Here is a 22739-nt window from a genome sequence, read left to right as displayed (position 1 = left end):
CCAGGTCACGATCTCGCGATCTGTGAGTTCGAGCCCCGCGTCGGGCTCTGGGCTGATGGCTCAGAGCCTGGAGCCTGTTTCCGATTCTGTGTCTCCCTCTCTCTCTGCCCCTCCCCCGTTCATGCTCTGTCTCTCTCTGTCCCCAAAATAAATAAACGTTGAAAAAAAAATTTAAAAAAAAATTTAATGTTTATTTATTTTTGAGAGAGAGAGAGAGAGAGAGAGAGAGAGAGAGAGAGAGAGAGAGATTGCAAACAGGGGAGGGGCAGAGAGAAAGGGAGACACAGAATCTGAAGCAGGCTCTAGGTTCTGAGCTGTCAGCAGAGAGCCTGACGCCAGGCTCCGAACTCAAGAACCATGAGATCATGACCTGAGCTGAAGTCGAACACTTAAGCAACTGAGCCATCCAGGCTCCCATCAGAATTATTTCTATCCCATATTTTATAAACAGCATAGATCGCAAAGGATAAACCAAATATTGTGGTTCATCGCTGACCTTCATTATGTCCAGGTCTCTAAAGGACCGCCACCTTATTGGTCATTGATTAAAAGTCTTTCATGTAGACAGTAATGATGATAAAATACCATTACATATATATCAAACAAAGCACTTTTCCACGTACTATCTCATGAGACCTCTCAACCATCCTGGACAAGCATTATTTGCACCATGTTATACACGAAGAAATTACACTGATGAGAAATGGAGCATGACAGCCCTAGGTAAAGGCAGAATGAAGGCTAACATCTGTAAATACTCGTCACTCCAGTCTAAAATTTCCAAACTTTTTTTTTGTTTTAAAGAGTAAGCCATTATGAAAACAAAACCTAGAAACATACAAAAGAGTTTTTCTGGTTAAATACAAATGGAATGGGTACAGACACCAACTTGTTTGACATCCCCTTCACCTTAATGTTCTTCCAGAATGGTCCTTAAAGTATCAGTGTCCCTAAGGATCCTTACTGCTCACTTTGAAAACTACTGGTATATATCCATGAAAACGCAAAGGCTTTCACTTAGGAGGTACAAGAGCACAACTTTTAAAAGGTTTTTTTGTGGGACATAGGGTATTGTTTATTTTGCTTTTTAGTATAATTATAAGACCCTGAATGAATAAAATGCATGGTCTCAGTCTACAAATATACCTGATATTTCTGGATTGAAACTGATGCAAATGTACTTTAAGAACTAAAATTTTTTCATTAGTAAAATACTATTCTCATCTGCCAAATTCTTGAAAACCAAAGGATTTAGCTATGATAAAAAGGCTATGTTCCCTTCTCTCTCTCTCTCTCTTCCTCTCTCTCCCTCTCTCTCCTTACCCTCCCCTGCCCAAACATAGCCATTCATTCCAACTAAAACACCCTCCTTAGGCTGATGACCTGTTTGTCTCTACCAAAACTTGGCCATCCTCAGAGGATGTACATTGCTCTATTCCTCTAAATCAAAGCTATACTGCCTTCCTCCAGGATTGCAGGACAGGTATTTCCATTTTCTCTCCATTTACGATTACTGATCACAGTGCTCCTCTTACTCTGTTCTTTAAAAATAATCTTTGTTGGGGCACCTGGGTGGCTCAGTTGGTTAAGTTTCCGACTCTGAATTTAAGCTGATGTCATGATCTGGCAGTTTGTTAGATGGAGCCCCGCATCGGGCTTTGTGCTGACAGTGCAGAGCCCACTTGGGATTCTCTCTCCCTGTTCCTCCCCTGCTTGTGCGTGCGCTCTCTCTCTCTTTCTTTCTCCCTCCCCCCCAAAAATAAATAAACTTAAAAAATAATAAATAAATAAAAATCTTTGTTTCTTTGAGGAGCCACCATAACACTACATCTGCCTTCAAGTTGCAATCGTGTTAGATATCTTGGTCACCCCCTTTGATTCACTGAATAATTTATTACCTGATTTTATATTCTTTCTTTACACTCAAACTGCTGCTATCATTCATAGCAATTTCAACGTCCATGTTGCCAAAAACTCACACTGAGTTCTTTGGCCTGTCCCCACCACCTCCACTCCATATCAACCTGGACCAAGTCTTAAAAACTGTACTAATTCCAAAGTCAAAAGTGCAAACCTCCTTTTCCCTCAACATGGCCTTCTTTCCTTTCAAGTTCTTTTCCCTAATACTCACACTAGACCAATTACTATCTTCAATCTATGGATGGTTCTTTATCCGCCATTCTTCTTTTTATCACTTTGCTTCATGATTACCCTGATTCCATTAATCCCTCCTTTTATGTTCTTCCTTGAAAACCCCCTCCAGTTCCTTGCCCCTCTCTCATTCCATTGTATATGCCTTGAAAACCTCCTTCTGTGTCGAAACCAACCATTTGCTTTTTCCATTCCTGCATCCACTTAACCTAACTGGAAAGAATCACAGAAGCTGGCAAGTTATTTTCACCTTAGCTTCATTAACTCAAACTTAACTAGATCTTTAGCATTGCCCAGTAACTGTGTAGTTTTCCACTCTCCAAAATAAATAGTTTAGCCTTTCTCCTCTCTCTTTAAACCTCCTTATTTGGATCCTTTCTCCTTACCCTGAGCTTATGATCTCACCTCCTGTGTTCCTGAGAAAAATAATAAACATCAAGCAGGAATTCCCTTCTCTTCTGCTACCAAATTATGAACCTGCTACATCTCATCTTCTCTCTTGTTATGTCTTCAGGAGAGTCTTCCCTCCTACTGAAGGACCATCCCTCTGTGTGTACTCTTTGCTTTAGCTACTAGAAAATAAGCCATGAAGGCAAATACTGTCTCTTCTGTTTTCATCATCGATACACTTCATACCTTATACGGTGCTTGGTGTAATATACATTTGTGCATATTATTTATATCTGTATGTTCATGTGTGAGAGACAAAGGCAGAAACAGAGGGGTGTGTGCATGCTGTATTTCTCCTTTTCTATTGCCTCTGATTTTTTAACTGAATATCTTTTATTTTTATTTTTTATTTTTTTTTTAAATTTTTTTTTTTCAACGTTTATTTATTTTTGGGACAGAGAGAGACAGAGCATGAACGGGGGAGGGGCAGAGAGAGAGGGAGACACAGAATCGGAAACAGGCTCCAGGCTCTGAGCCATCAGCCCAGAGCCCGACGCGGGGCTCGAACTCACGGACCGCGAGATCGTGACCTGGCTGAAGTCGGACGCTTAACCGACTGCGCCACCCAGGCGCCCCTAACTGAATATCTTTTAAAAGATTATGGCATCCAAAGCTACAGTGATACCTTTCTGTTTCAGGAAAAGTGCCAGGTTATCAGGTTATCATGCAGAAAAGATAGAAAAATTATTCCTAGTCTTCTGTAGAAATCAAAACTGCTGAATATAACATCCCATACAGAGTAAGTATAATAAGTCTGTAATGTACTTACCAAGCTCTGAAATTGCATTCATTTGGAGCATTAATTTTCCAGAATAATTTCAGTTGGTTCTAATATGAATAAAAGTGCATTACCTGTTTTAATACTTGAGGAGGAGAGCAGAATTAGTCTGGCTCCTGATCTTCACGTGGGGGTGTGAGCATTGTGGAGCATGTGAGTCTCACAATGATGAGGTGCTCCTCTTACGTGCAGTTCAAATAGGAACAAAAACCTGAGGCAACTAGATTTTCTCTAAATGTGAGCACTGTGCTTTAAGAGCATATTATGATTTTTTAGTCTTGAACTGCAGCTATTTAGATGACCTATTCTGTTTCCAGAAACCTGCTTAAAGACCTTGCTGGAGAGCCAAGGTCAACCAAAACCAAAACACAATAGATGAAAACAGATTATAAATATATGGAAGATAGCCAGGTTCTGTGAAGCCAAGGCAATAGACAGGTTGTAGCAAGAGGCAAGGGATGGATCTTGGAGTCCCCAAAAAATCATGGTTAAAAATGGAGCTGGAATACATAAAGGTCAGCATCAATCTAAATCAAACTAGTGTCTCTTAACATTTCTCAAATGTGGAAGAGGTAGAGTAGTGTTTGGTTTGTAGAGGGTTTTCTGTCAGAGTGCATCCTGAGTTAACAGAGAGGCTGGAGTGATGTCAAGAAAGTAAATAAACAGAGTGTGATTTGATGATTTAAAAAAGAAGCAAAAATTTACTGTGGAAAAAACCTTAATGGGTAGTTCTTACTGGTTCAGAAATCTAATCTCAGCCTAGTCAGTCATGAAGTATCTCCATGGTCCCCCTAATGAAACTCTAACTGTAATTACTTTCTTTCCCTCACAAAAAAATCTTTGTGAGTATCGGGTGAAATATGCTTGAATGTATTTCTTATTCATTTAAGCTTCATTAACATCATTAAGCCTGAGATGTAGTTTCTCTAAGTGAAAGAAAAAAGAGTTACATATTCAGAACAGAAATTTACTTTTCACCTTTTACTGTCATTTCTTTTTCATAGATTCAAACATACTTCCATTCCTCCTTACAGTAGTGGTTCATGGAGGGATTTGGTGTTCTATAATTACCCTTAACTGATAGCAAAATTCTGTGTGCATATGCATTTTCCCCTTCGGAAAGAAAGTTCATAGCATTCTTCAGACTGTCAACACATCCCATGACCTGGCAAAGATGAACAATCTTTTCTCTGTAGCGTTGTTTTGTTTTTTTTTTTTTTTAAGACTCTCCAAGATGGAGGCACCATTTGTCTTCGTTGCATCCATTTCCCATGTGCTTGGCTTTCCTCGAGTCCTAAGTTATCACAGGATCCCTGCTTGGTTTTCTTTTAAAATATGTGTTCTTGAGTCTTGCTTCACTGTAAGGTATATGTTCCTAATGGTGACTTAAAAGTATTATTTGTGCATTTTTTAACAAGTTATCTGAGTATTAAATAATTAAACCCCTAAATTATGTTTCAAATAGTAGTCTATTTGAAGGGAACTTTTTTTTTTTTTTTGTAGAAACATATTATCTCTACTACTGAGGGCAGACTTTTGCTTTTTAAACAAAAATAAATATTATCAGCCTTATCTATGCTCTGCTTTGTGTTAAAGTTCTAATAAACTATCTTTATCCAGTATTCAGTCAGGTCTAAATGTAACATGAATTCCTGGAACAAGGTCACTTGATAGAAGTAAAACAAAATTCAAGGGTACTTCAGCTTCAATTTTTCTCATGTATACTAGCCATTTTTAATGTTCAATCTTTATTCTCCGTTAAAGTATAAAGAACTCCTTCAGATATTTTTTTTCCAAGAAGCCTTCACTGTTGTGCTCCATTTTCTACTTTTTCATTGAATAACCATTTCATACAATGTATGATCTAAACGAAATACAAACACCAATAGCTTTACAGCTACATGAGAGCTTCTCCTTGTTGTAAAGCATAATAACCAGTCCTTTTTATATGTATTTATCAAATGCCTGTTATGTGAAAAAAACATTACCAAGCATTCACATCATTTATCTCATCGGACCTTGAGTAATGCCATTTAGACAGAAAAATTAAATTGAGTAAGGAAGAAAGTACTTAATAAGTGGTGGTGTTGCTACCTCGTCCAGATTCCCTTCACCACACAAGCCAGTCCGACCACTCGTTGGCGGCTGGCTGTGCAGTCAGCTGCTACAGCTCACATTCATTTCTCCAGAGATTTGCCCTATCCCCAGGAGCCTAGTAAGATGTGCCTTCATTTCTCAAAGTGCTCCTTGGTCATTGCCTCACTAATACGCACATATAAGGACTCAGTCTCCTTGGTTCCAGGTGGAAAAAAGTCAGTGGTACGGTTTATGTTCCCGAGCTCCCTGTAGGGTCAGGCTGGGGCTAGATGCCTCCTGAAGATGTATCTTTGCTTAGCTTTTTCCTTTGTGCCATCTTGCTTCCCTCACTCCCTTATGGGTTTCTCTTCAGAACACACCATCAGGAAATAATTGCTAAGGAGTCTTGATCTTAGCCTCTGTTTCTAGAGAATCTGACTTCAGAGTAGAAACAGTGTTTTGGAATGTGTTCTTGTATAAACTGATTTTTTTTATTGTTTAACAATTATGTGATAACTATTGAGTTGCAAAAGACTTGAGAATTTTTCATCTTTGCTTCTCACAGCTGGGTAGTGAGTCCCACTAAGTGACTTAAAGGCCAAAACATTAGTTTGGAACAGAACCTAAACGCAAGTCTTCTGTTTTCCTGTTCTGAGGGTTCTGAGGTTTTCACATGATTATTACAGTTAGGAATATTTTTACTTTTATGAACCTGTGAATGAAGAGAATGACTCTTTATATAAGTGAATTTGTTAAATGTCCATGAAGTAAAGGATTATGAAACAATGTCAAATCATTCATACTTGCAGTGTTTAGTAATACCCCTGAAAACCCCTCTCATTGTTATCAGCACTCTGTCCCTCCCTGTCCCAAATAAAGATCTTGTTCCATCAGCCTCAGAAATTTTAATTTTTTTCAAAGATTATATAAGTATTATTTGAATGAACACTGATTCCCTGTACAAAGGGAAGATAATGAGTCTTGTAGAAATGCAACTATTAGTAAAGCATGCCTATTGGTGTACTAGTATGCATTGGTGTACTAGTATGCAACCTTTACAATCTGCCCATTTTCTGCAGTCTTTTTAAAAAATATTCAAGGGGCGCCTGGGTGGCTTAGTTGGTTAAGCTTCCAACTTCGGCTCAGGTCATGATCTCCCAGTTCATGGGTTCGAGCCCTGCATTGGGCTCTATGCTGACAGCTCAGAGCCTGGAGCCTGATTCGGATTCTGTGTCTCCCTCCCTCTCTCCCTTTCTGTCTCTCTCTCTGCCCCTCCCCTGCTCACACTCTGTCTCTCTCTCAAAAAATAAATAAAAATTAAAAAAATTAAAAAAAAATTAAATAAAAAATAAATTTCTTCCAGTTGGCACACAATGTTATATTAGTTTCAGGTGTACATATATATAGTGATACAACATCTTTCTATGTTATGCTGTGCTTACCACAGGTGCACTTACCATCTGTCACCATATGGTGCTTTTACAATATCATTGACCTTATTCCCTATGCTGTGCCTTTCATTCCCATGGCTTCTTCATTTCCTGTCTAGAAACCTGTATATCCCACTTCCCTTCACCCAATTTGCCTATCTTCCCACCCCCTTCCTTTCTGTAATCCTTCTTAAAACCACTTAAAAGAAATGTAAACTGTTACCAATATAGATACCTATTAATGTTACATTTATTTATTAAATAGGTGTATAAGTCAAACAAGCAAAAAACAAGATATTTGACCTTGTTGGGTACAGGTACTGAAGGAGAAAAGCTTTTTACCTCTTACAAGGCAATATTTCCATGCCCTCAGCATCCCCTAAAATAGACCTGAGCTGGATCTTAATGTTCTGAGTGTTAGAGATGCTTTTCATAAAGCAATCTGTTATGGCAAGTTATTGTTAAAGGCTCAGTTTCTGCTCCTGTTCTTGTATAAATGTGAGTGTGTGATTGCGGCCTTAAAGAATCACAGAGAATGCTCCTGAGTGGACAGGCCAAGTGGCTTTGATAGCTAAACACCTAGAGAGGCCAACAGACTGTTTGAAAAGCCTCGCCAACAGGGGGAGGTCTTAAAAGCAGGCCTGGACTGGAAGAAAAAGTGGGGAAGAAAAAAGGGGATCAAGGGGAGGAGAGAAGGTGCTTTCCAATGTCACGCAAAGCATACGTTGATAGAGAGCCAGAAAAGCAAATCAGGGTGGGCTGGTAAGTGCTAAGGATACAGAAAAACTCAACAGTCCTTAGTAACAGAACAATAGCAGAGAATCAGGCATTAGAATTCCCTGAATGGGGTGCCTAGGTGACTCAGTGGTTGAGTGGCCAACTTCAGCTCAGGTCATGATCTCACAGTCTGTGGGTTCGAGCCCCACATCAGGCTCCATGCTGACAGCCCAGAGCCTGGAGCTGCTTCGGATTCTGTGTCTGCCTTTCTCTCTGCCTCTCACCTACTTATGCTCTGTCTCTCTGTCTCTCTCTCAAAAATGAATAAACATTAAAAAAAAAAAAAAAAGACTTCCTAGACTTCCCTGAGCTCACATTAAAGCAAAGATAGTCTGGTTGAACTGGGTAAAAGGAGTGGGGAATTGAAACTTTAGAATCACCATGATTTTATATTCTCCCTTCAAGCAAAAATGCTGGAATGATTGGATATTCCATTTATGGGAGGAGATTTCCTTTAAAATCTATACCTAGCCAAGTCAAAGTCCTTTCTCTTTTTCTTTATCTCACACACTTATACAGTTTTCTCTAATAAACTCTGAAGTTCATGGGTATCAGATGTTGATCATAACGCATTCGGTTTCTGTGAACTAGGAAAAATCAATCATCACATCAAAAGTCAAATTCTAAAGGTCTTACTGTAGCATAGAATCATGACTACCTAGGTATTAGTAGAAAGCATTGCAAAGTTTCTGAGGGTGATGGAGTATTTTGGGAAATGGTATCAAAAATGAACAAGATTGAGACTTCCAGGAAAGATGGCTGGAGTAGGAGGATCCTAACTAAGCTCACCTTGTCCCATGAATACAACTAGATGACACCCACGTCAATCTAAATAACCCAGAAAATGACCTGAAGACTGGCAGAATAGACTCTCCACAGCTAAATGTAGGGAAGAGACCATATTACAGATGGTAGGAAGGGCAGAGATGCAGTCGGGAGCTAAATGGACCCACGAGATGGTCCCTGGGTGGGAGGAATGCTGCAGGCATAGAGAAGGGAAGGAAACAGATACCACAGGCATGGGAAGCCCACACAGGGAAGAAGAACCCCATAACATTTGGCTTTGACAACCAGAGGGGCTGAATTTCATATGTTCTTAAAATCAGTGGAGCTTAACACCTGGAATTTTAAACATCACCTGGCTCCCCTGAGGGAGAGCCTGGAGGACAGAGTCCCCACCCTTAAAGAGACAGCACAGTAAACAGCCCTGTGGAGACAGAGCCTAGAAACAGCAGTTTGAAAAATGCTTGGCAAATACAGGGGAGAGATTTGTTTACTGATCTCAGAGCATGTACTGGAGGTGTAGAGATCTCTAAGGGACTTATCTAGGAACAAAGACGTGGTTGGTGCCATTTCCATTCTGTACCCCCAGTCTAGACACACAGACCTGTGGGAACTAACATGGAGCCAACACTCTGCTTAGCTTGCTAACACTGCTCACTTTGTCCCCATGCTCTTTTGCAAACCTTTCCCTCCAATGCATCCTGCTTCAGTCCCTCATCCCCACAGGTCCCCTTCTGCAGTGGACCAATTCTGACCTTGCTGGCACTGGGCGCCTATTCCAAGTTTTCCTTCGGACCTGCCCCCTCCAGTATGCACTTGCCTAGAGCCCATCCAAAGTGGTGCCACAAGCATGGCAATAAGCAAACAAGCAGCCCCGACAGGGGTCAGCTCCATTCCAAAGTGACCCCTACACGTAGGATAGAAGATAACCACACACACCAGTCCCACTGAAGCCCCAGCAGTGGGCTTGAGGCAGACCTGTGGTCTAACTGCAGGCCCCACCCACCGATGAAAGCTTCTCAGGGCACGACACAGGGAGAGTGCCCAGCAGTTCATTGCTACCGCATCTCTGGCAAATGCCTGGTCTGACTCAACTCAAACCCAAGGTGAACCAAGACTGGTGTACTAACAACACAAGGACCAAGCCCTGCCCACAGTAGGCAAAGAGAGCTATTGCAGAAAACTGAAGAGAAGGGAAAAGCAGTTCAGCCACAACAGCAGAGCACATGCAACACACATAGGAGGTACTCCTGAAGCACCAGATACTGGAAAATAGGCAACATTTCACTGCAGGGCACTACAGGACCTCTTCTTCATAAGGCCACTCCTTTCAGGAGCAGGCGATGTAGCTGACTTTCCTAACACATGGAAACAGACACAGAGAGTTAGACAAAATGAGGAGACAGAAAAATCATGGCCCAAATGAAAGAACATGACAAAATCACAGCAAGAGAGCTAAATGAAACCAAGAAAAGAAATATATCTGATACAGAATTTAAAGTAATGGTAATAAAGATACTCACTGTACTTGAGAAAAGAGTGGAGAACGTCAGTGAGACCATCAACAAAGAGATAGAAAAAATAAAAAAGAACCAATCAGAGATGAAGAACTCAAAAACTAAAATTAAAAATACACTAGAGGAATTAGAAGAACAAGTCAGCAACCTGGAGGACCGAGTAATAGAAAGCAATCAAGCTGAACAGGAGAGAGAAAAAATAATAAAAAATGAAAACAGGCTAAGGGAACTCATTGACACCATCAAGCATGATAACATTTGCATTATAGGGACCCCAGACAGAGAAGAGAGATAAAAGGGGGTAGAAAATTTATTTAAAGAAATAATAGCTGAAAATTTCCTAATCTAGGGTAACAAAAATCCAGATCCAGGAGGCACAGAGACAAAACAACCCAAGGAGGGTCACACCAAGATACATAGTCTTGGCAAAACGTAGTGATGAAGAGGAATTTTGAAAGCACCAAGAGAAAAGAAAGGAGTTATATATAAGGGAAATCCCATAAGGCCATCAGCTGATTTTTCACTAGAAACTTTGTGGCCCAGAAAGGTGGCATGATATTTTCAAAGTGCTAAAAGAAAAAAAACTTGCAAACAAGAATATTCTATCCGCCAAGACTGTCATTCAGAATAGAAGGAGAGAGAAAGCAAAATTCCTCAACAAAATATTAGTAAATCGAATCCAACAGTACATTAAAGAAATAATTCACCACAATCCAGTGGGATTTATTACTGGGATGCAAGAGTGGTTCAGTATTCACAAACCAATCAACATGATACATCACATCAACAAGAGGAAACATAAAAATCATATCATTTCAGTAGATGCATAAAAAGCATCTGACAAAGTACAACCTCTATTCATGATAAAAACCCTCAACAAAGTATGTTAAGAGGGAATATATCTCAACATAATAAAAGCCCTATATGAAAAACGCATAGTGAACATCATACTCAACGTTGAAAAACTGAGAGCTCTTCCTCTAAGATCAGGAACAAAACAAGGATGTCCATTCTCACCATTTTTATTCAACATAGTACTGAAAGTCTTCTCCATGGCAGTCACACAAGAAAAAGAAATAGAAAGCATCCAAATTGGTAAGGAAAATTTTTCAGTATTTGTAGAGGATATGATGCTATTTTTGAAGACCCTAAACACTGCACCAAAAAACTACTGGCACTGATAAATTAATTCAATAAGGTCACAAGATACAAAATCAATGTATGGAAATCCGTTGTATTTTTGTACACTAATAATGCAGTAGCAGAAAGAGAAATTAAGAGAATAATCCCCTTTACAAGTACACCAAAAATTACAAAATACCTGGAAATAAACTTAACTATGGAGGTGAAAGACCTGTACTCTGAGAATGATAAAACATTGATGAAAGAAATTGAAGACAGCAGAAACGCTTGGAAAGATGTTCCATGCTCGTGGATTGGAGTAATAAATAATGTTGAATTGTATATAATATCCAAAGCAATCTACACATTTAATACAATCCCTATGAAAATACCAACAGTATTTTTCACAGAACTAGGACAAATAATCCTGAAATTTGTGTGGAACCACAAAAGACCCCAAATACCTAGAGCAGTCCTGAACAAGAAGAACAAAGCTGGAAGTATCACAATTCCAGATTTCAAGATATACTACAGAGCTGTAGTAGTCAAAGCATTATGGTACTGGCACAAAAAATCGATACATAGATCAACAAAGCAGAATAGGAAGCCCAGAAATAAACCTATTATATGGTCCATTAATCTTTGACAAAGCAGGAAAGAATATACAATGGGAAAAAGATTGTTTCTTCAACAAATGGTGCAGGGAAAACTGGACAGGTACATGCAAAAAAATGAATAAGTAAAACTGAACCACTTTCTTACACCACACACAAAAATAAAGTCAAAATGGATTAAGGACCTAAATGTGAAACCATAAAAATCCCAGAAGAGAACATAGGCAATAATTTCTTTGACATAGGCCCTAGCAACATTTTTTCTAGATAGATCTCCTGAGGCAAGGGGAACAAAAGCACATGTAAACTAGTGAGACTACATCAAAATAAAACGCTTCTCCACAGCAATGGAAACAATCAACTAAACTAAAAGACAACTTACTGAATGGGAGAAGATATTTGCAAATTACATATTCGATAAAGGTTAGTATCCAAAATATGTAAAGAATTTGTAACAACTCAACACCCAAAAAACAAATAGTCCAATTAAAAATGGACAGAAGACACGAACAGACATTCTACAAAGAAGACCTATAGATGACCAACAGACACATGAAAAGACGCTCCACATCACTTATCATCAAGGAAATGTGAATCAAAACCACACTGAGGTACCACTTCACACCTGTCGGAATGGCTACAATCAAAGACACAAGAAACAAGTGTTTGTGAGGATGTGGAGAAATAGGAATCCTCCTGTACTGTTGGTGTGAATGCAAACTGGTATGGTTATTATGGAACACAGTAAGGAGGTTAAAAATTAAAAATAGAATTATCATAGGATCCAGTAATTCTACTACCAGGTATTTACCCAAAGAAAACAACAACACTAATTTGAAAAGATATAATGCTCCCCTGTTTTTATTGCAGCATTATGTATAATAGCTAACATGTGGAAGCAGTCCACATGCCCATCGAGAGGTGAATGGAAAAAGAAGAAATGGTACATATGTACAAAGGAATATTACTTGGCTATAAAAAGAGTGAAATCTTGTCATTTGCAACAACATAGATGGATCTAGAGCGTATAAAGCTAAATGAAATAAATTGGTTAGAGAAAGACAAATACCATAAATCTCACTCATACGTGGAATTTAAGAAACAAAACAAATGAAGAAAAAAAAAGCGGCAAACAAGAAACAGACTCTGAACTGCAGAGAACAAATTGGTGGTTACCACAGGGGAGATGGGTGGGGGGATGGGTGAAATAGATTAAGGGGATTAAGAGTGAATTTACCATGATGAGCACTATGTAAGGTATAGCACTGTTGAATCACTATATTAACACTAATATAACACTGTATGATAACTATTATGGAATTACAAGAAAATTATCAAGATTATTGCAGGACAGAGCTCCATTCCATTAAAAACTGAGTTCTTTAGAAATTCAGTTACTGTGTATAACATGCCTACATTGGTAAGTTTGTTCTTTCCTAGTTTATTGCTATGTCGGGACTGACAGCAAGCCCAAAGTGCTCCAGGGCACTTCATCCATAAACCAATAATATATTCACTTTCTGAAAAAAAGATCATGTACAGTGAGTTGATTAACTGTTGCTTAGTTGTAAATATGGAGTAGATACTCTTCTGAACTCCTTATTTGTTCCTAATGTTGTATAAAGAATATATGATGAAATTGACACTGACCTGAAGTCCCGTGATTCCTCCATACCAACTTTACTAAAAGAACAGAGAATAGTGAGTTTAGACAAGTACTTATATGGATAAAATATTTCTTTTAAGGGTCATCCTTATATCTTGTCATCTTTTAGCTTTCTCTTGCTTCTAACTTCTCAGATATGTAAATGGACCAGAAAAGAGCCAGGTAGCTTTCTGGCTTTCACACTGAAGATGAAAGATAAATGTACACTAGTATTTTCTCCTTAGATCTGTAACCATTTGGATACCAAATCTTCTCCTTTTTTAATACATATACACAATAAAAGTCATCCAAGTGGAGGTTGCTTATGTGTTCATTCATTCAAGAGCATTTTATTACTCACGTAGTTAAGTAGAAAGCACTGTGTTAGGAACTAGCGGTGTAGAGGTAAATAAAATGAGGGTAGTTCTTTTCCTCACTAATTCAGTATCTAAAGTAGCTAATTACAGGGGTTTCATGGTTTAGCATCTATTGGAAGCCCTCCAAGAGGCTTGGATGGGGGGGCATCTGTAGGTCGTTCACATGAAATGTTAACTCCTCCTCGGCTTTATTTAGCAAGTTAAACTTAATGCCATCAATATAGGCAATTAGGAATCAGAAGGTGGGAAAGGACATTTAGGCACAAAGTCATCTATCACAATAAATTAGTTAATCTTTTCAACTCATTGCTTTTGAAGTGACCCTCAAGAGTTAGTGGGCATCGGTATGGCCTAATGTTTAAATACAGTTTAAAGTCATATGTTGATATTTTCAACAGCTCCCATTCCATTAGGCAATGTATCCTCAATTTCAGTATTTTCTCTGTAACAGGCATTAAAAAATAGTGATTTCCTTTTTCTATAGACCATAGGAACATAATTCTTTTTAGACGAGACACCATTGTGTCATTAGATATGGAATTTGTGCATTATGAACTGGACAGTTCCAGGAATTCTATACCTAAGTTTGAGTTTCACCAGAAGTACATTGTGAGACATAAAATGGGTACAAGTGTTAATTTGGGAGGTAATTAGAAGAAGTACATGGAGGAAAATAGGGAAAGTGAGACAGGGAAAGGAAATACTTACTGAAAGGGTTTTCATGAATAGGTTATCATGGTGGGCAACTGGGGATCAGTCCTATTGGGGACCCTTTGAGGAACCATGAGGAACATGCTTTAGAAATAATTCCATCAGGGGTGCCTGAGTGTCTCAGTTGGTTGACCGCCTGACTTTGACTCAAGTCATGATCTCATGCTTCATGGGTTCAAGCCCCGCTTCGGGCTCTGCATTGACAGCTCAAAGCGTGGAGTCTGCTTCACATTCTTTGTGTCTCTCTCTGCCCCTCCCCTGTTTGTTCTCTTGCTTTTTCTCCCTCCCCCACCCCTCAAAAACAAATAAACATTAAAAAAAAGAATAGTCCATCAAAGGACAAAATAAGATGAAGTATTTTTCCACCAACTCTCAACTGTCGTTGATTGAGTGTAGTTCCTGGGGTAATTAAGCCTTAGACTCTTATAGGCTTCCCAGCAAGCGGGCTGAACAAGCTCTCCAGAGAAAGCCCTTGGAGAGAGAGGCAGCCACTTGAGGTGAAGTTGTCAGTCACTGGGAACTGGTCACCACAGCTGCAGGTTCATTTAGAGGTGGGCTGAGGGGGACAGAACATTCACAGCATTGGCATCTGCTGGGAACAAATGGCTGTAAACTGCATTTAGTTGAAGGAGAACTGTGGTCGCTCAACGTTTCACACAAAATGTTGCCCCATAGGCTGGGCCACAACTCCCCCGCAACAGCACTTCATTTTCTGTAACGCATCCAAAGAAGAATCATGTGAACGTGCACTTAAAGCACTTAAACTATCCTCTCACAGTAATGGTCATTTCAGCAGGGAAAAAAAATTGCATGCTATTATTCTTTCTATCCTCTACCTTGGACTTTTCTAAGGATTAAAAGAGAGAGGTTTCATGGAATAGTATGTGTCTGTGAATATAGTCCACTGGCAGGAAAAAAAAATGGGTGATGAATTCAGAGTGGCATTCATGCCACCCTCCTTTATTGAGGACAATAATATCCTGTGTTTCTTTACTAACTTACCCTGTTTGCCCTTATGACACCTTTGGAATGTCAGAGCAGTTTTTACTGCCTTAATGTACTACTTAAGAAACTTAGTTTCATTAAAAGCATGCATTGTGCGTCTGGGATGTGCCAAATACTGAGTTAGACACTCTTTCTCCAGATATTTCAGTTAATCATACTCAGTACCCTGGGGATTGTATTGTCCTCATTTATTGATAAAAGCTCTAATCTGGCAGTGGCAAAGTTCCCATGAGACAAGAAGGTTTGGAAGTAAAACCAGTTCCTGGAGCTTCATCTCCATCCCCAGTGTTTATTCCCCTCTAACACTTGACCTCTCCAGGTTGTCTCCAGATTCCTCCCAACTTTCCTAGACAGACATCCACTCCTACATATTACTACCTTGCATACTACCAGATTTGTGGTTTGAGTGATTTCCACATGATGACAACGCACTGAAGGTATTTTTATCTGTGCCAACTTGATCTTCATTCAGACAAGAGTTGATTTGATTATAAACCTCAGGGAATAACACCCACTGGTGGATTTGTGCCTCATGTGATGCATCTCCTTCTGCCTTCTACCACATTTTACCTGGTTGGTTATTTCTGAAAACTTACTGACATGGACTGTAAGACTGTGTAGCTTCATCCTTATTTAGCTGTATTTTATTTCATGTGACACTCCTCATTCCATAACGTCTAGCCGCAGTAGTCTTGTGTCCATCCCACATACTTGCCATGCTCTGTCTCCCCATGGTGAACTTTGTACATGCTGTTCCTGCTACTGAAAATGTTTGTACTTTTCCTCATCACCAAGTGAACCCCTACTTAGGCTTCATAACTGTGCTCAAGCTTGAAATTCCTTAAGGAAACTTCCTTAACTAATCTAAGCAGTTCTCCCTCTTAGAGAGTCTAGTAACATCACGTGTCTCTTTGTTCCTATTATCAGAATTCTGAATATATATATATATATATATATATATATATATATATATTTATGTGCGTGTGAAGATTTAATCAATATCTGTCTCTCCCACCATCCCCATTACAGCAAAATCCTTATCTGTTTGGATTGTGAATTGACCTCCCAAAAATTAGCACAGGGTTGTGCTCATGGCGGACCCTCAGTAAGTCTTGAATGAAACATATTAAGTCCACAATGTTCATAGTTTGTCTGAGTTGGACCTAGAATGTTCTTAGTCTGGTGTTCCTCTTTTGGGGAAGTACTGCCCCACCCCAGGGGCGGGGGGATTTCGAAATGCCTGAGGGGGCTTTCTGCTTGTCACAATGACTAAGTGCAACCACTGAGATTTGGTGGCAGAGGCAGAGGTGTTACGAATCATGCATTTAATGGGATAGTCTATTCAAGGAATAATTGTTTCACTCCAAATGCTAGCGGCACCCTGAGAAACACTGCGAGACAGATTATGTATTTGAATAATAGGCCTCTGATGTGTTTAAATGTCAACATGAGTTTGTATACAGTGTAGAGGTACAAGTGTGTGTATATGTATGTGTGTGCACGTGTGTGTGTAACTGCCCTTTTTAGTTAATCTTGTGTCAGTTAGTAATCAGTTTATAGGTTACCTTTACAATTGGTGTTAGAAATAAGGGCTGTAGAGAAGCAAAAGGAAATGGAGACAGGAAAACTGTCTGATGTGTCAGAAATATGAGACCTAAAAATGACTAGGAGGCCCAGTGTTAATCTAATTTATACAGTTGGTATTTTCCTTTATATTTCCTATGTTCCTTCTTTTCTATTTCTGTCTGGCTTTTTATTTCTTCTCCAAGTTAAATCTGCAGCCTGACACGTTGATGTGTTTGCTTTCTTCCTTTTAGTTCAAATAGAAAATTGAGATTGGTTTCAGGGTTGTTTGTGTCCAGTGTCACAGTTAGCCTGTGGTTGCAACAGAGAAGCTCAGTAAAGCCTCTTTCATTGTTTCTGTTATAACATGAGAGCTGTCCAAATGCTCGTGGTAAACCTCCCTTTACTGAGACTGAAAAACATGATTTGTAGAGTACATTTCCTGCTTCAGGTGGCTGGAAACACATGGGGCAGAGACGGAAGATCCTCTAACATCTAACATCATAGGACAAAGTGCTAGTTGGGGATTCCACACCCTGGGGACCCCTACTCATCACCTCTAAATCATTTAACCTCTTTGGGGCTGGTTTTATCATTTTTAAATAATGAGAATGTCAGATAAGACAACTCCTAGGGCCCTTTCCTGATCTAAAAGAGGACTTTTCAGGTTCAAGGAAGAATGGGGGAGGAGGGAAAGAAGAGAAATAGGTATTATCCTAGAAACTCAGTACTAAAATGCCTCCCATGCATAAAATTATAAATCATGCCTTCTTCCTTTAGAATAGTATAGAAACTTCTGCTCTAGAATTGAATGACTAGTATATGACCACGACTTTTCAAGGAACAGGAATAGAACTCCCCAGAGGATTGATTCAAGTATGGTTTCAGAGGCAGTAGCCACATACATCACCACATAAGTGGTTAAACATTTGGGCTCTGGGGACAAATCCATGCTTTAATTCCAATTCCACCACTCTCTCACTGGTCCTATAAATGGTACATGCACTTAACCAGTCTAAGCCATTGTTTGCTCACCCATAAAAAGTTAATCATAATTGTACCTACTTCACTGAGGTGTTGTGATAATTAAATGAGCAAACTCCACCCCTGGGAAAGCATCTCTTAGCAAATAGGTAAGTGCTCCATAAACTTTTGATGTGATTTCTGTAAGCAAGCTAAACCAATCAAGAATGGAGCAGTTGCATAAGTTATTCTTGGGCTACCAGAATTTTGCCCCCCACCCCTGCCACCGCAACCCACCTCTTTCAGAATGGCTGCTGGATCCATTTGAAAAGATATTATTTATTACTTTTTATAAATTTCTCTCCCTCACCACTGCTCCAGATGGTTAAAATTGTTAACTTAATCATATTTATCTAGGAAAGGGCAAGATTCCCTGTTTAACCTATTGTGGATTAGAGACCCCCATATCAGACTCACTGGTAATTTTCTTTTAATATTTCTTCCAAAGACGTAGACACATCACTATCTTAACTCTTAGTGTATTCTGGCCTGGTCCAGTATGTTCACATATATGTGAACAGCTGGGAAGTGGTTTCACCATTGGGCTATGGGATGAGTTTGTATTGGACTTCCCCATTATTTGATACCATTGGTTAGGCAGGCAGCTACCAAAAGGACTTTGTCCACCCTCCCCTGAATTCTTCCCAGCAGTGCCGTTGTAATTTCATATTCATCACTCTGATTAATTGCTACACTGAGTTTATCATTTCTCCTGGGAGGTAACCCCTAGCTTGCAATAAGCACAGTTAGATTTTGTGAAATTACTCTATAAAAATGGGAATGCTTTTCGTTGTCGTGTAAGATAGTTCAGGATTTTAAATCTCCAAAGCGCTCTGGTATTCAGATAATATATGTGCATTATTTTCTACCGTCCACTTTCTTAATTCATAATCCTTATTTTTCGTGTTTCTTTGCCTCATCCATAGTTTCTTAAACTTCAAGATAGTCTAACTGGTTGCAAGATAGTATTTCAGTAGACCTTGTCATTTCTGGGCAAACCCTTCTAATAACATTTCATATTTGTACATTAAGCGATTATATATTTGCTATCATATTCATTTCACAGGGGTTTTAAAATAAGTTTTTGTTTGATATATGCTTAATCCTCTTATATGCCAGGATTATGCATTTGAGTTTTAGATGGAATCGCTTCAATTAGCAAATTAAATAAACTTAGACTGTAGCCTCAGTATTAGTATTGTTAATAGATATGCTTATTTTAAGTACAGATAAATTCTCTGACCCAAATAGGCAGTAAATGAGAAATGTAGAGTAAAACCAGTGTTTCTAGTTTCTTTTGAGACTTTATTGTGACTGGAAACAATGTAAGAAAATGCAAGTCTAATGCCATATTGCTAATTTTACCAATTCTGTCATTTATTTCTTTTTTAAAGTTTATTTACTTACTTTGAGAGAGCGCAAGAGAGAGGGAGCGAGCAAGTGGGACAGGGGCAGAGAGAGAGAGGGAGAGAGAGAATCCCAGGCTTCACACTGTCAGCTCAGAGCCTGATGTGGGGCTTAAACCCATGAACCCTGAGATCATGACCTGAGCCAAAGTTGGATGCTTAACCCACTGAGCCACCCAGGCAGCTCATTTCTGTCACTTTTTTAAATAGTAAGTGTATACTTTGTTGAATAATGACTTCAGAGACTTCTTGGTCCTCAGTGTAAAGCTGTCCATGTACATGGTTATACTCCACCACCTCTGTCGTATCATTCATGCTAAATAAGCTTATCTGCCATTTAATACAAAATATTTACAATGTAGTGCATTTAGTATATGTCTACGTAAATTGTTTCTAATCAGATGAATTTATACTCATCTCAGTATGAATAAGAATGTGAAGTGACTTGTTATTAGCCATAAAATAAAATATAAATTGATAACCAGATCAAGGGGAAGAGACATGAGTAGACCAATAAAATGAAACTAGAAGATACAACTAGTGTACAGAAATGCCTATTATAAAATGCCACTAATTCACTAGAAGTTGGAGATTGGGCTCCATGCTTCCCAGTGGCCAAAGCAAAGAAAGCAGCATTATTTGCAAGATTTGTAGTTTGATATTTTTTAAAGGTTGGGTCCAGGAAAAGCCCATATTTTACTGGTATGAGCATTAAGAGATATCTTTCTCTTGAGATTATAAAGGAAATGTTACAGCACAAACAACACATTGTCCTCAATGTCATCCTGTTAGTAATTTCAAGGGCATCTTATCGTATGGTTGCTTTTTCAAGAATGTGAATTGTGGCACTAATGCCAAAACCATATTCAGTAAGACCATTTTTACATGTTGACAAAACAATACAAGTTTTTGAACAATCAAATGATTGTTCTATCCATGAATAATATTTGGCCACTCCAGAAAAATGAATGACCTTGCTCATACAAACATGGATTCATACATGTATGTATATATATATACACACACACACATAAATCTTATACAGATTTGTAGAACTTAATATATCCCCAGTGCTTACTGCAATAAATGCTCACTGTGGCCAAAAATTCTATTAGACCCCTCTTACACACACCTCATATCCTCTCTACCCACCACTTACCCCAGTTACTGCTGTAATGACCAGTTCAGCAGAGTCTTCCAACAATCTCACGGATGTAACCCAACTGTGCCTTGCCTCAGGTGCCTTCCCATTCTGGGGTTTCTGTGACACCACAGCAAATGAGAGTCAACTGCAGGAAACTACTCAACGCTCACGTGTGCACAACCCAGAAAGCATTGACCAATGGAACCACCTTCAGCAATGGGAGACAGGAGCCAGTGGATAATTTTCTTCTCCTTTCTTATTTATTTGTTTGTTTGTTTGTTTAATTTTCAAGTTAGTTAACATACAGTGTAGTCTTGGCTTCCAGAGTAGAACCCAGTGATTCATGTCTTATCTATGACACCCAGTGTTCATCCTGAAAAGTGCCATCTTTAATGCTTGTTACCCATTTAACCCACACTGCCTCTCATCCACCCCCCCTCAACCCTCCGTTTATTCTCTGTTTTTAAAAGTCTCTAATGGTTTGCCTCCCTCTCTGTTTTTATCTTACTTCTCCTTCCTTCCCCTATGTTCTGAGATGACTTTTGTAAGGTTTCTCAGAAGGTCCATTGGGATCCAGTTATAGTCACCCCACGAGTGGTCAGGTTAATAATACATCCCTGTAGTGGCTTTCCTTTCTTTCCAAGAGAGGGACACCCACCTGTCACTTAACCGCTGCTCCATGGGCTCACATTTCTAAATAAACTATTTGCAGTTAAGTCTTTCATATTCTGTTTATAGGGGAAGTAGGCTAAAAGAGTTGGTGCCATAGTGGAGTAGGTATAATATCCAGATTGCTTCTCGAAGCATCACTAATTACTAAGACTTTGACCTCTAGTGGTTTTGTGCAAGGTGCAGGTGAAAGGTGAAATATTGGGTAATGTGATAGTAGTATCACAGGAAAAGTATGGGGGCAAATGATAATTATATAGTATGGTGAAGGTGAATAACTAATGTAATTACTTCAGAAATATGCAAAAAAAAAATGGCGGGGTCAGGTCAGCCAACTACCAACTCAAGAAACATTGAAAGTCAGAGGGTCTCTGTGGAAGCAAGTAAGGAGAACATTTACCTCCTGCAGCTTCTAAGAAGGCCATGTTGGAAATTAGACCCAAGACCTAATTTTAAAGATGGCAGAGATACCACAAAGTTTTAAAGCACAGCCTTGACAGATCTCCTATATAAAAAAGTCAGAACTCTGAGAGGAAATGAATGTGACTGTGATACTTGGATGGGCACATATTGATGGATCAGCCTGAGGATATTGAACTGCACGTTCCACTAAACCTTTCCAACTGGTATGATTAGCTCCATGCTCTTTGCTGGGAGAGAGAAACTTCTCTTGCTTGGATATGCTAGAAAGACCTTATCTGAGGCAGGTAACCTGCATGTAACGTATGTCTGTTTTCCAAAATGTGCCCGCCACCCTTGTATCTGAAGACTGGGACCCAAGGACAGGTCATAGCCCAACCAAAGCATAGTCCCTTTTGTGTGACCAAGTAGTTTACAACCTGAATGAATTGTAGAACCAGGACTGGCAGGGAACAGGGAAACTAATGTGGGAGTGAATAAGGAAGATATTGGACCAGGAAATCGTTGACCTATAAGCAGTCACCTGTGGTTTTGGGTTCAAAATATTGACAAGGACACCTGAAGTTTGCTCATGGCCCTGCCATTTATTTTGCATACTTTGAAATGGCTTTTTGAAGCTGTGACACAATAACAGCTTTCAGTAAATGAGTAGTGATACAAGAATACCTGAGCATGATAGTGAGGAAGGGAACAGAAGACTGAGGGAGGTGGAATGTTGGAAAGGATTTATTTCTTGAGACCATTGAACACTTGACCACGTTCCCCAGAAGGGCCATAGCACAGTCTCCACACTAAGGCAATAAGAAATATCCCAGCAATAAGCAATGACATCTTTGAGGGGCTCAGTAGTATCCTGTGGACCCTAGGTCTATAGAGTTGATACCAAAGGGGAAAGGGGTGAATTGTGGAATGCCAGAGGCCAATAGTAGCACTTAACCTTCAATGGCAAGGTGGCCTTTGTCTCAGACTCTGATTTTGGGAAAGCCCAGTATGAGACAATGATAAAGGCAAAGACCAACTCATTCCAGTGGATTTTTAATGCTTTCCCTTCTGGTCAATATAGACTACCTGGTACTTA

General features: G+C 39.3%; 2 long non-coding RNA genes across 2 annotated transcripts in view; both read left to right on the top strand.

Moving 5' to 3' along the window:
- LOC121026048 (uncharacterized) overlaps positions 1-22739 on the top strand; it is a 552687-nt gene that overhangs the window by 509863 nt on the left and 20085 nt on the right. The window lies entirely within an intron of this gene.
- On the top strand, positions 5898-10307 carry LOC121026049 (uncharacterized). The gene is made up of 3 exons (XR_005788242.1): positions 5898-5909; positions 8589-8593; positions 10103-10307. It is a non-coding gene; the product is annotated as an uncharacterized LOC121026049 (long non-coding RNA).

This window comes from Herpailurus yagouaroundi, unplaced genomic scaffold (assembly GCF_014898765.1).
Source record: "Herpailurus yagouaroundi ecotype Mexico unplaced genomic scaffold, PumYag 67793, whole genome shotgun sequence".
NCBI classification, from domain to species: Eukaryota; Metazoa; Chordata; class Mammalia; order Carnivora; family Felidae; genus Herpailurus; species Herpailurus yagouaroundi.
The sequence above is the reverse complement of the archived record's forward strand: the minus strand, read 5'-3'. Positions and strand labels throughout refer to the sequence as shown.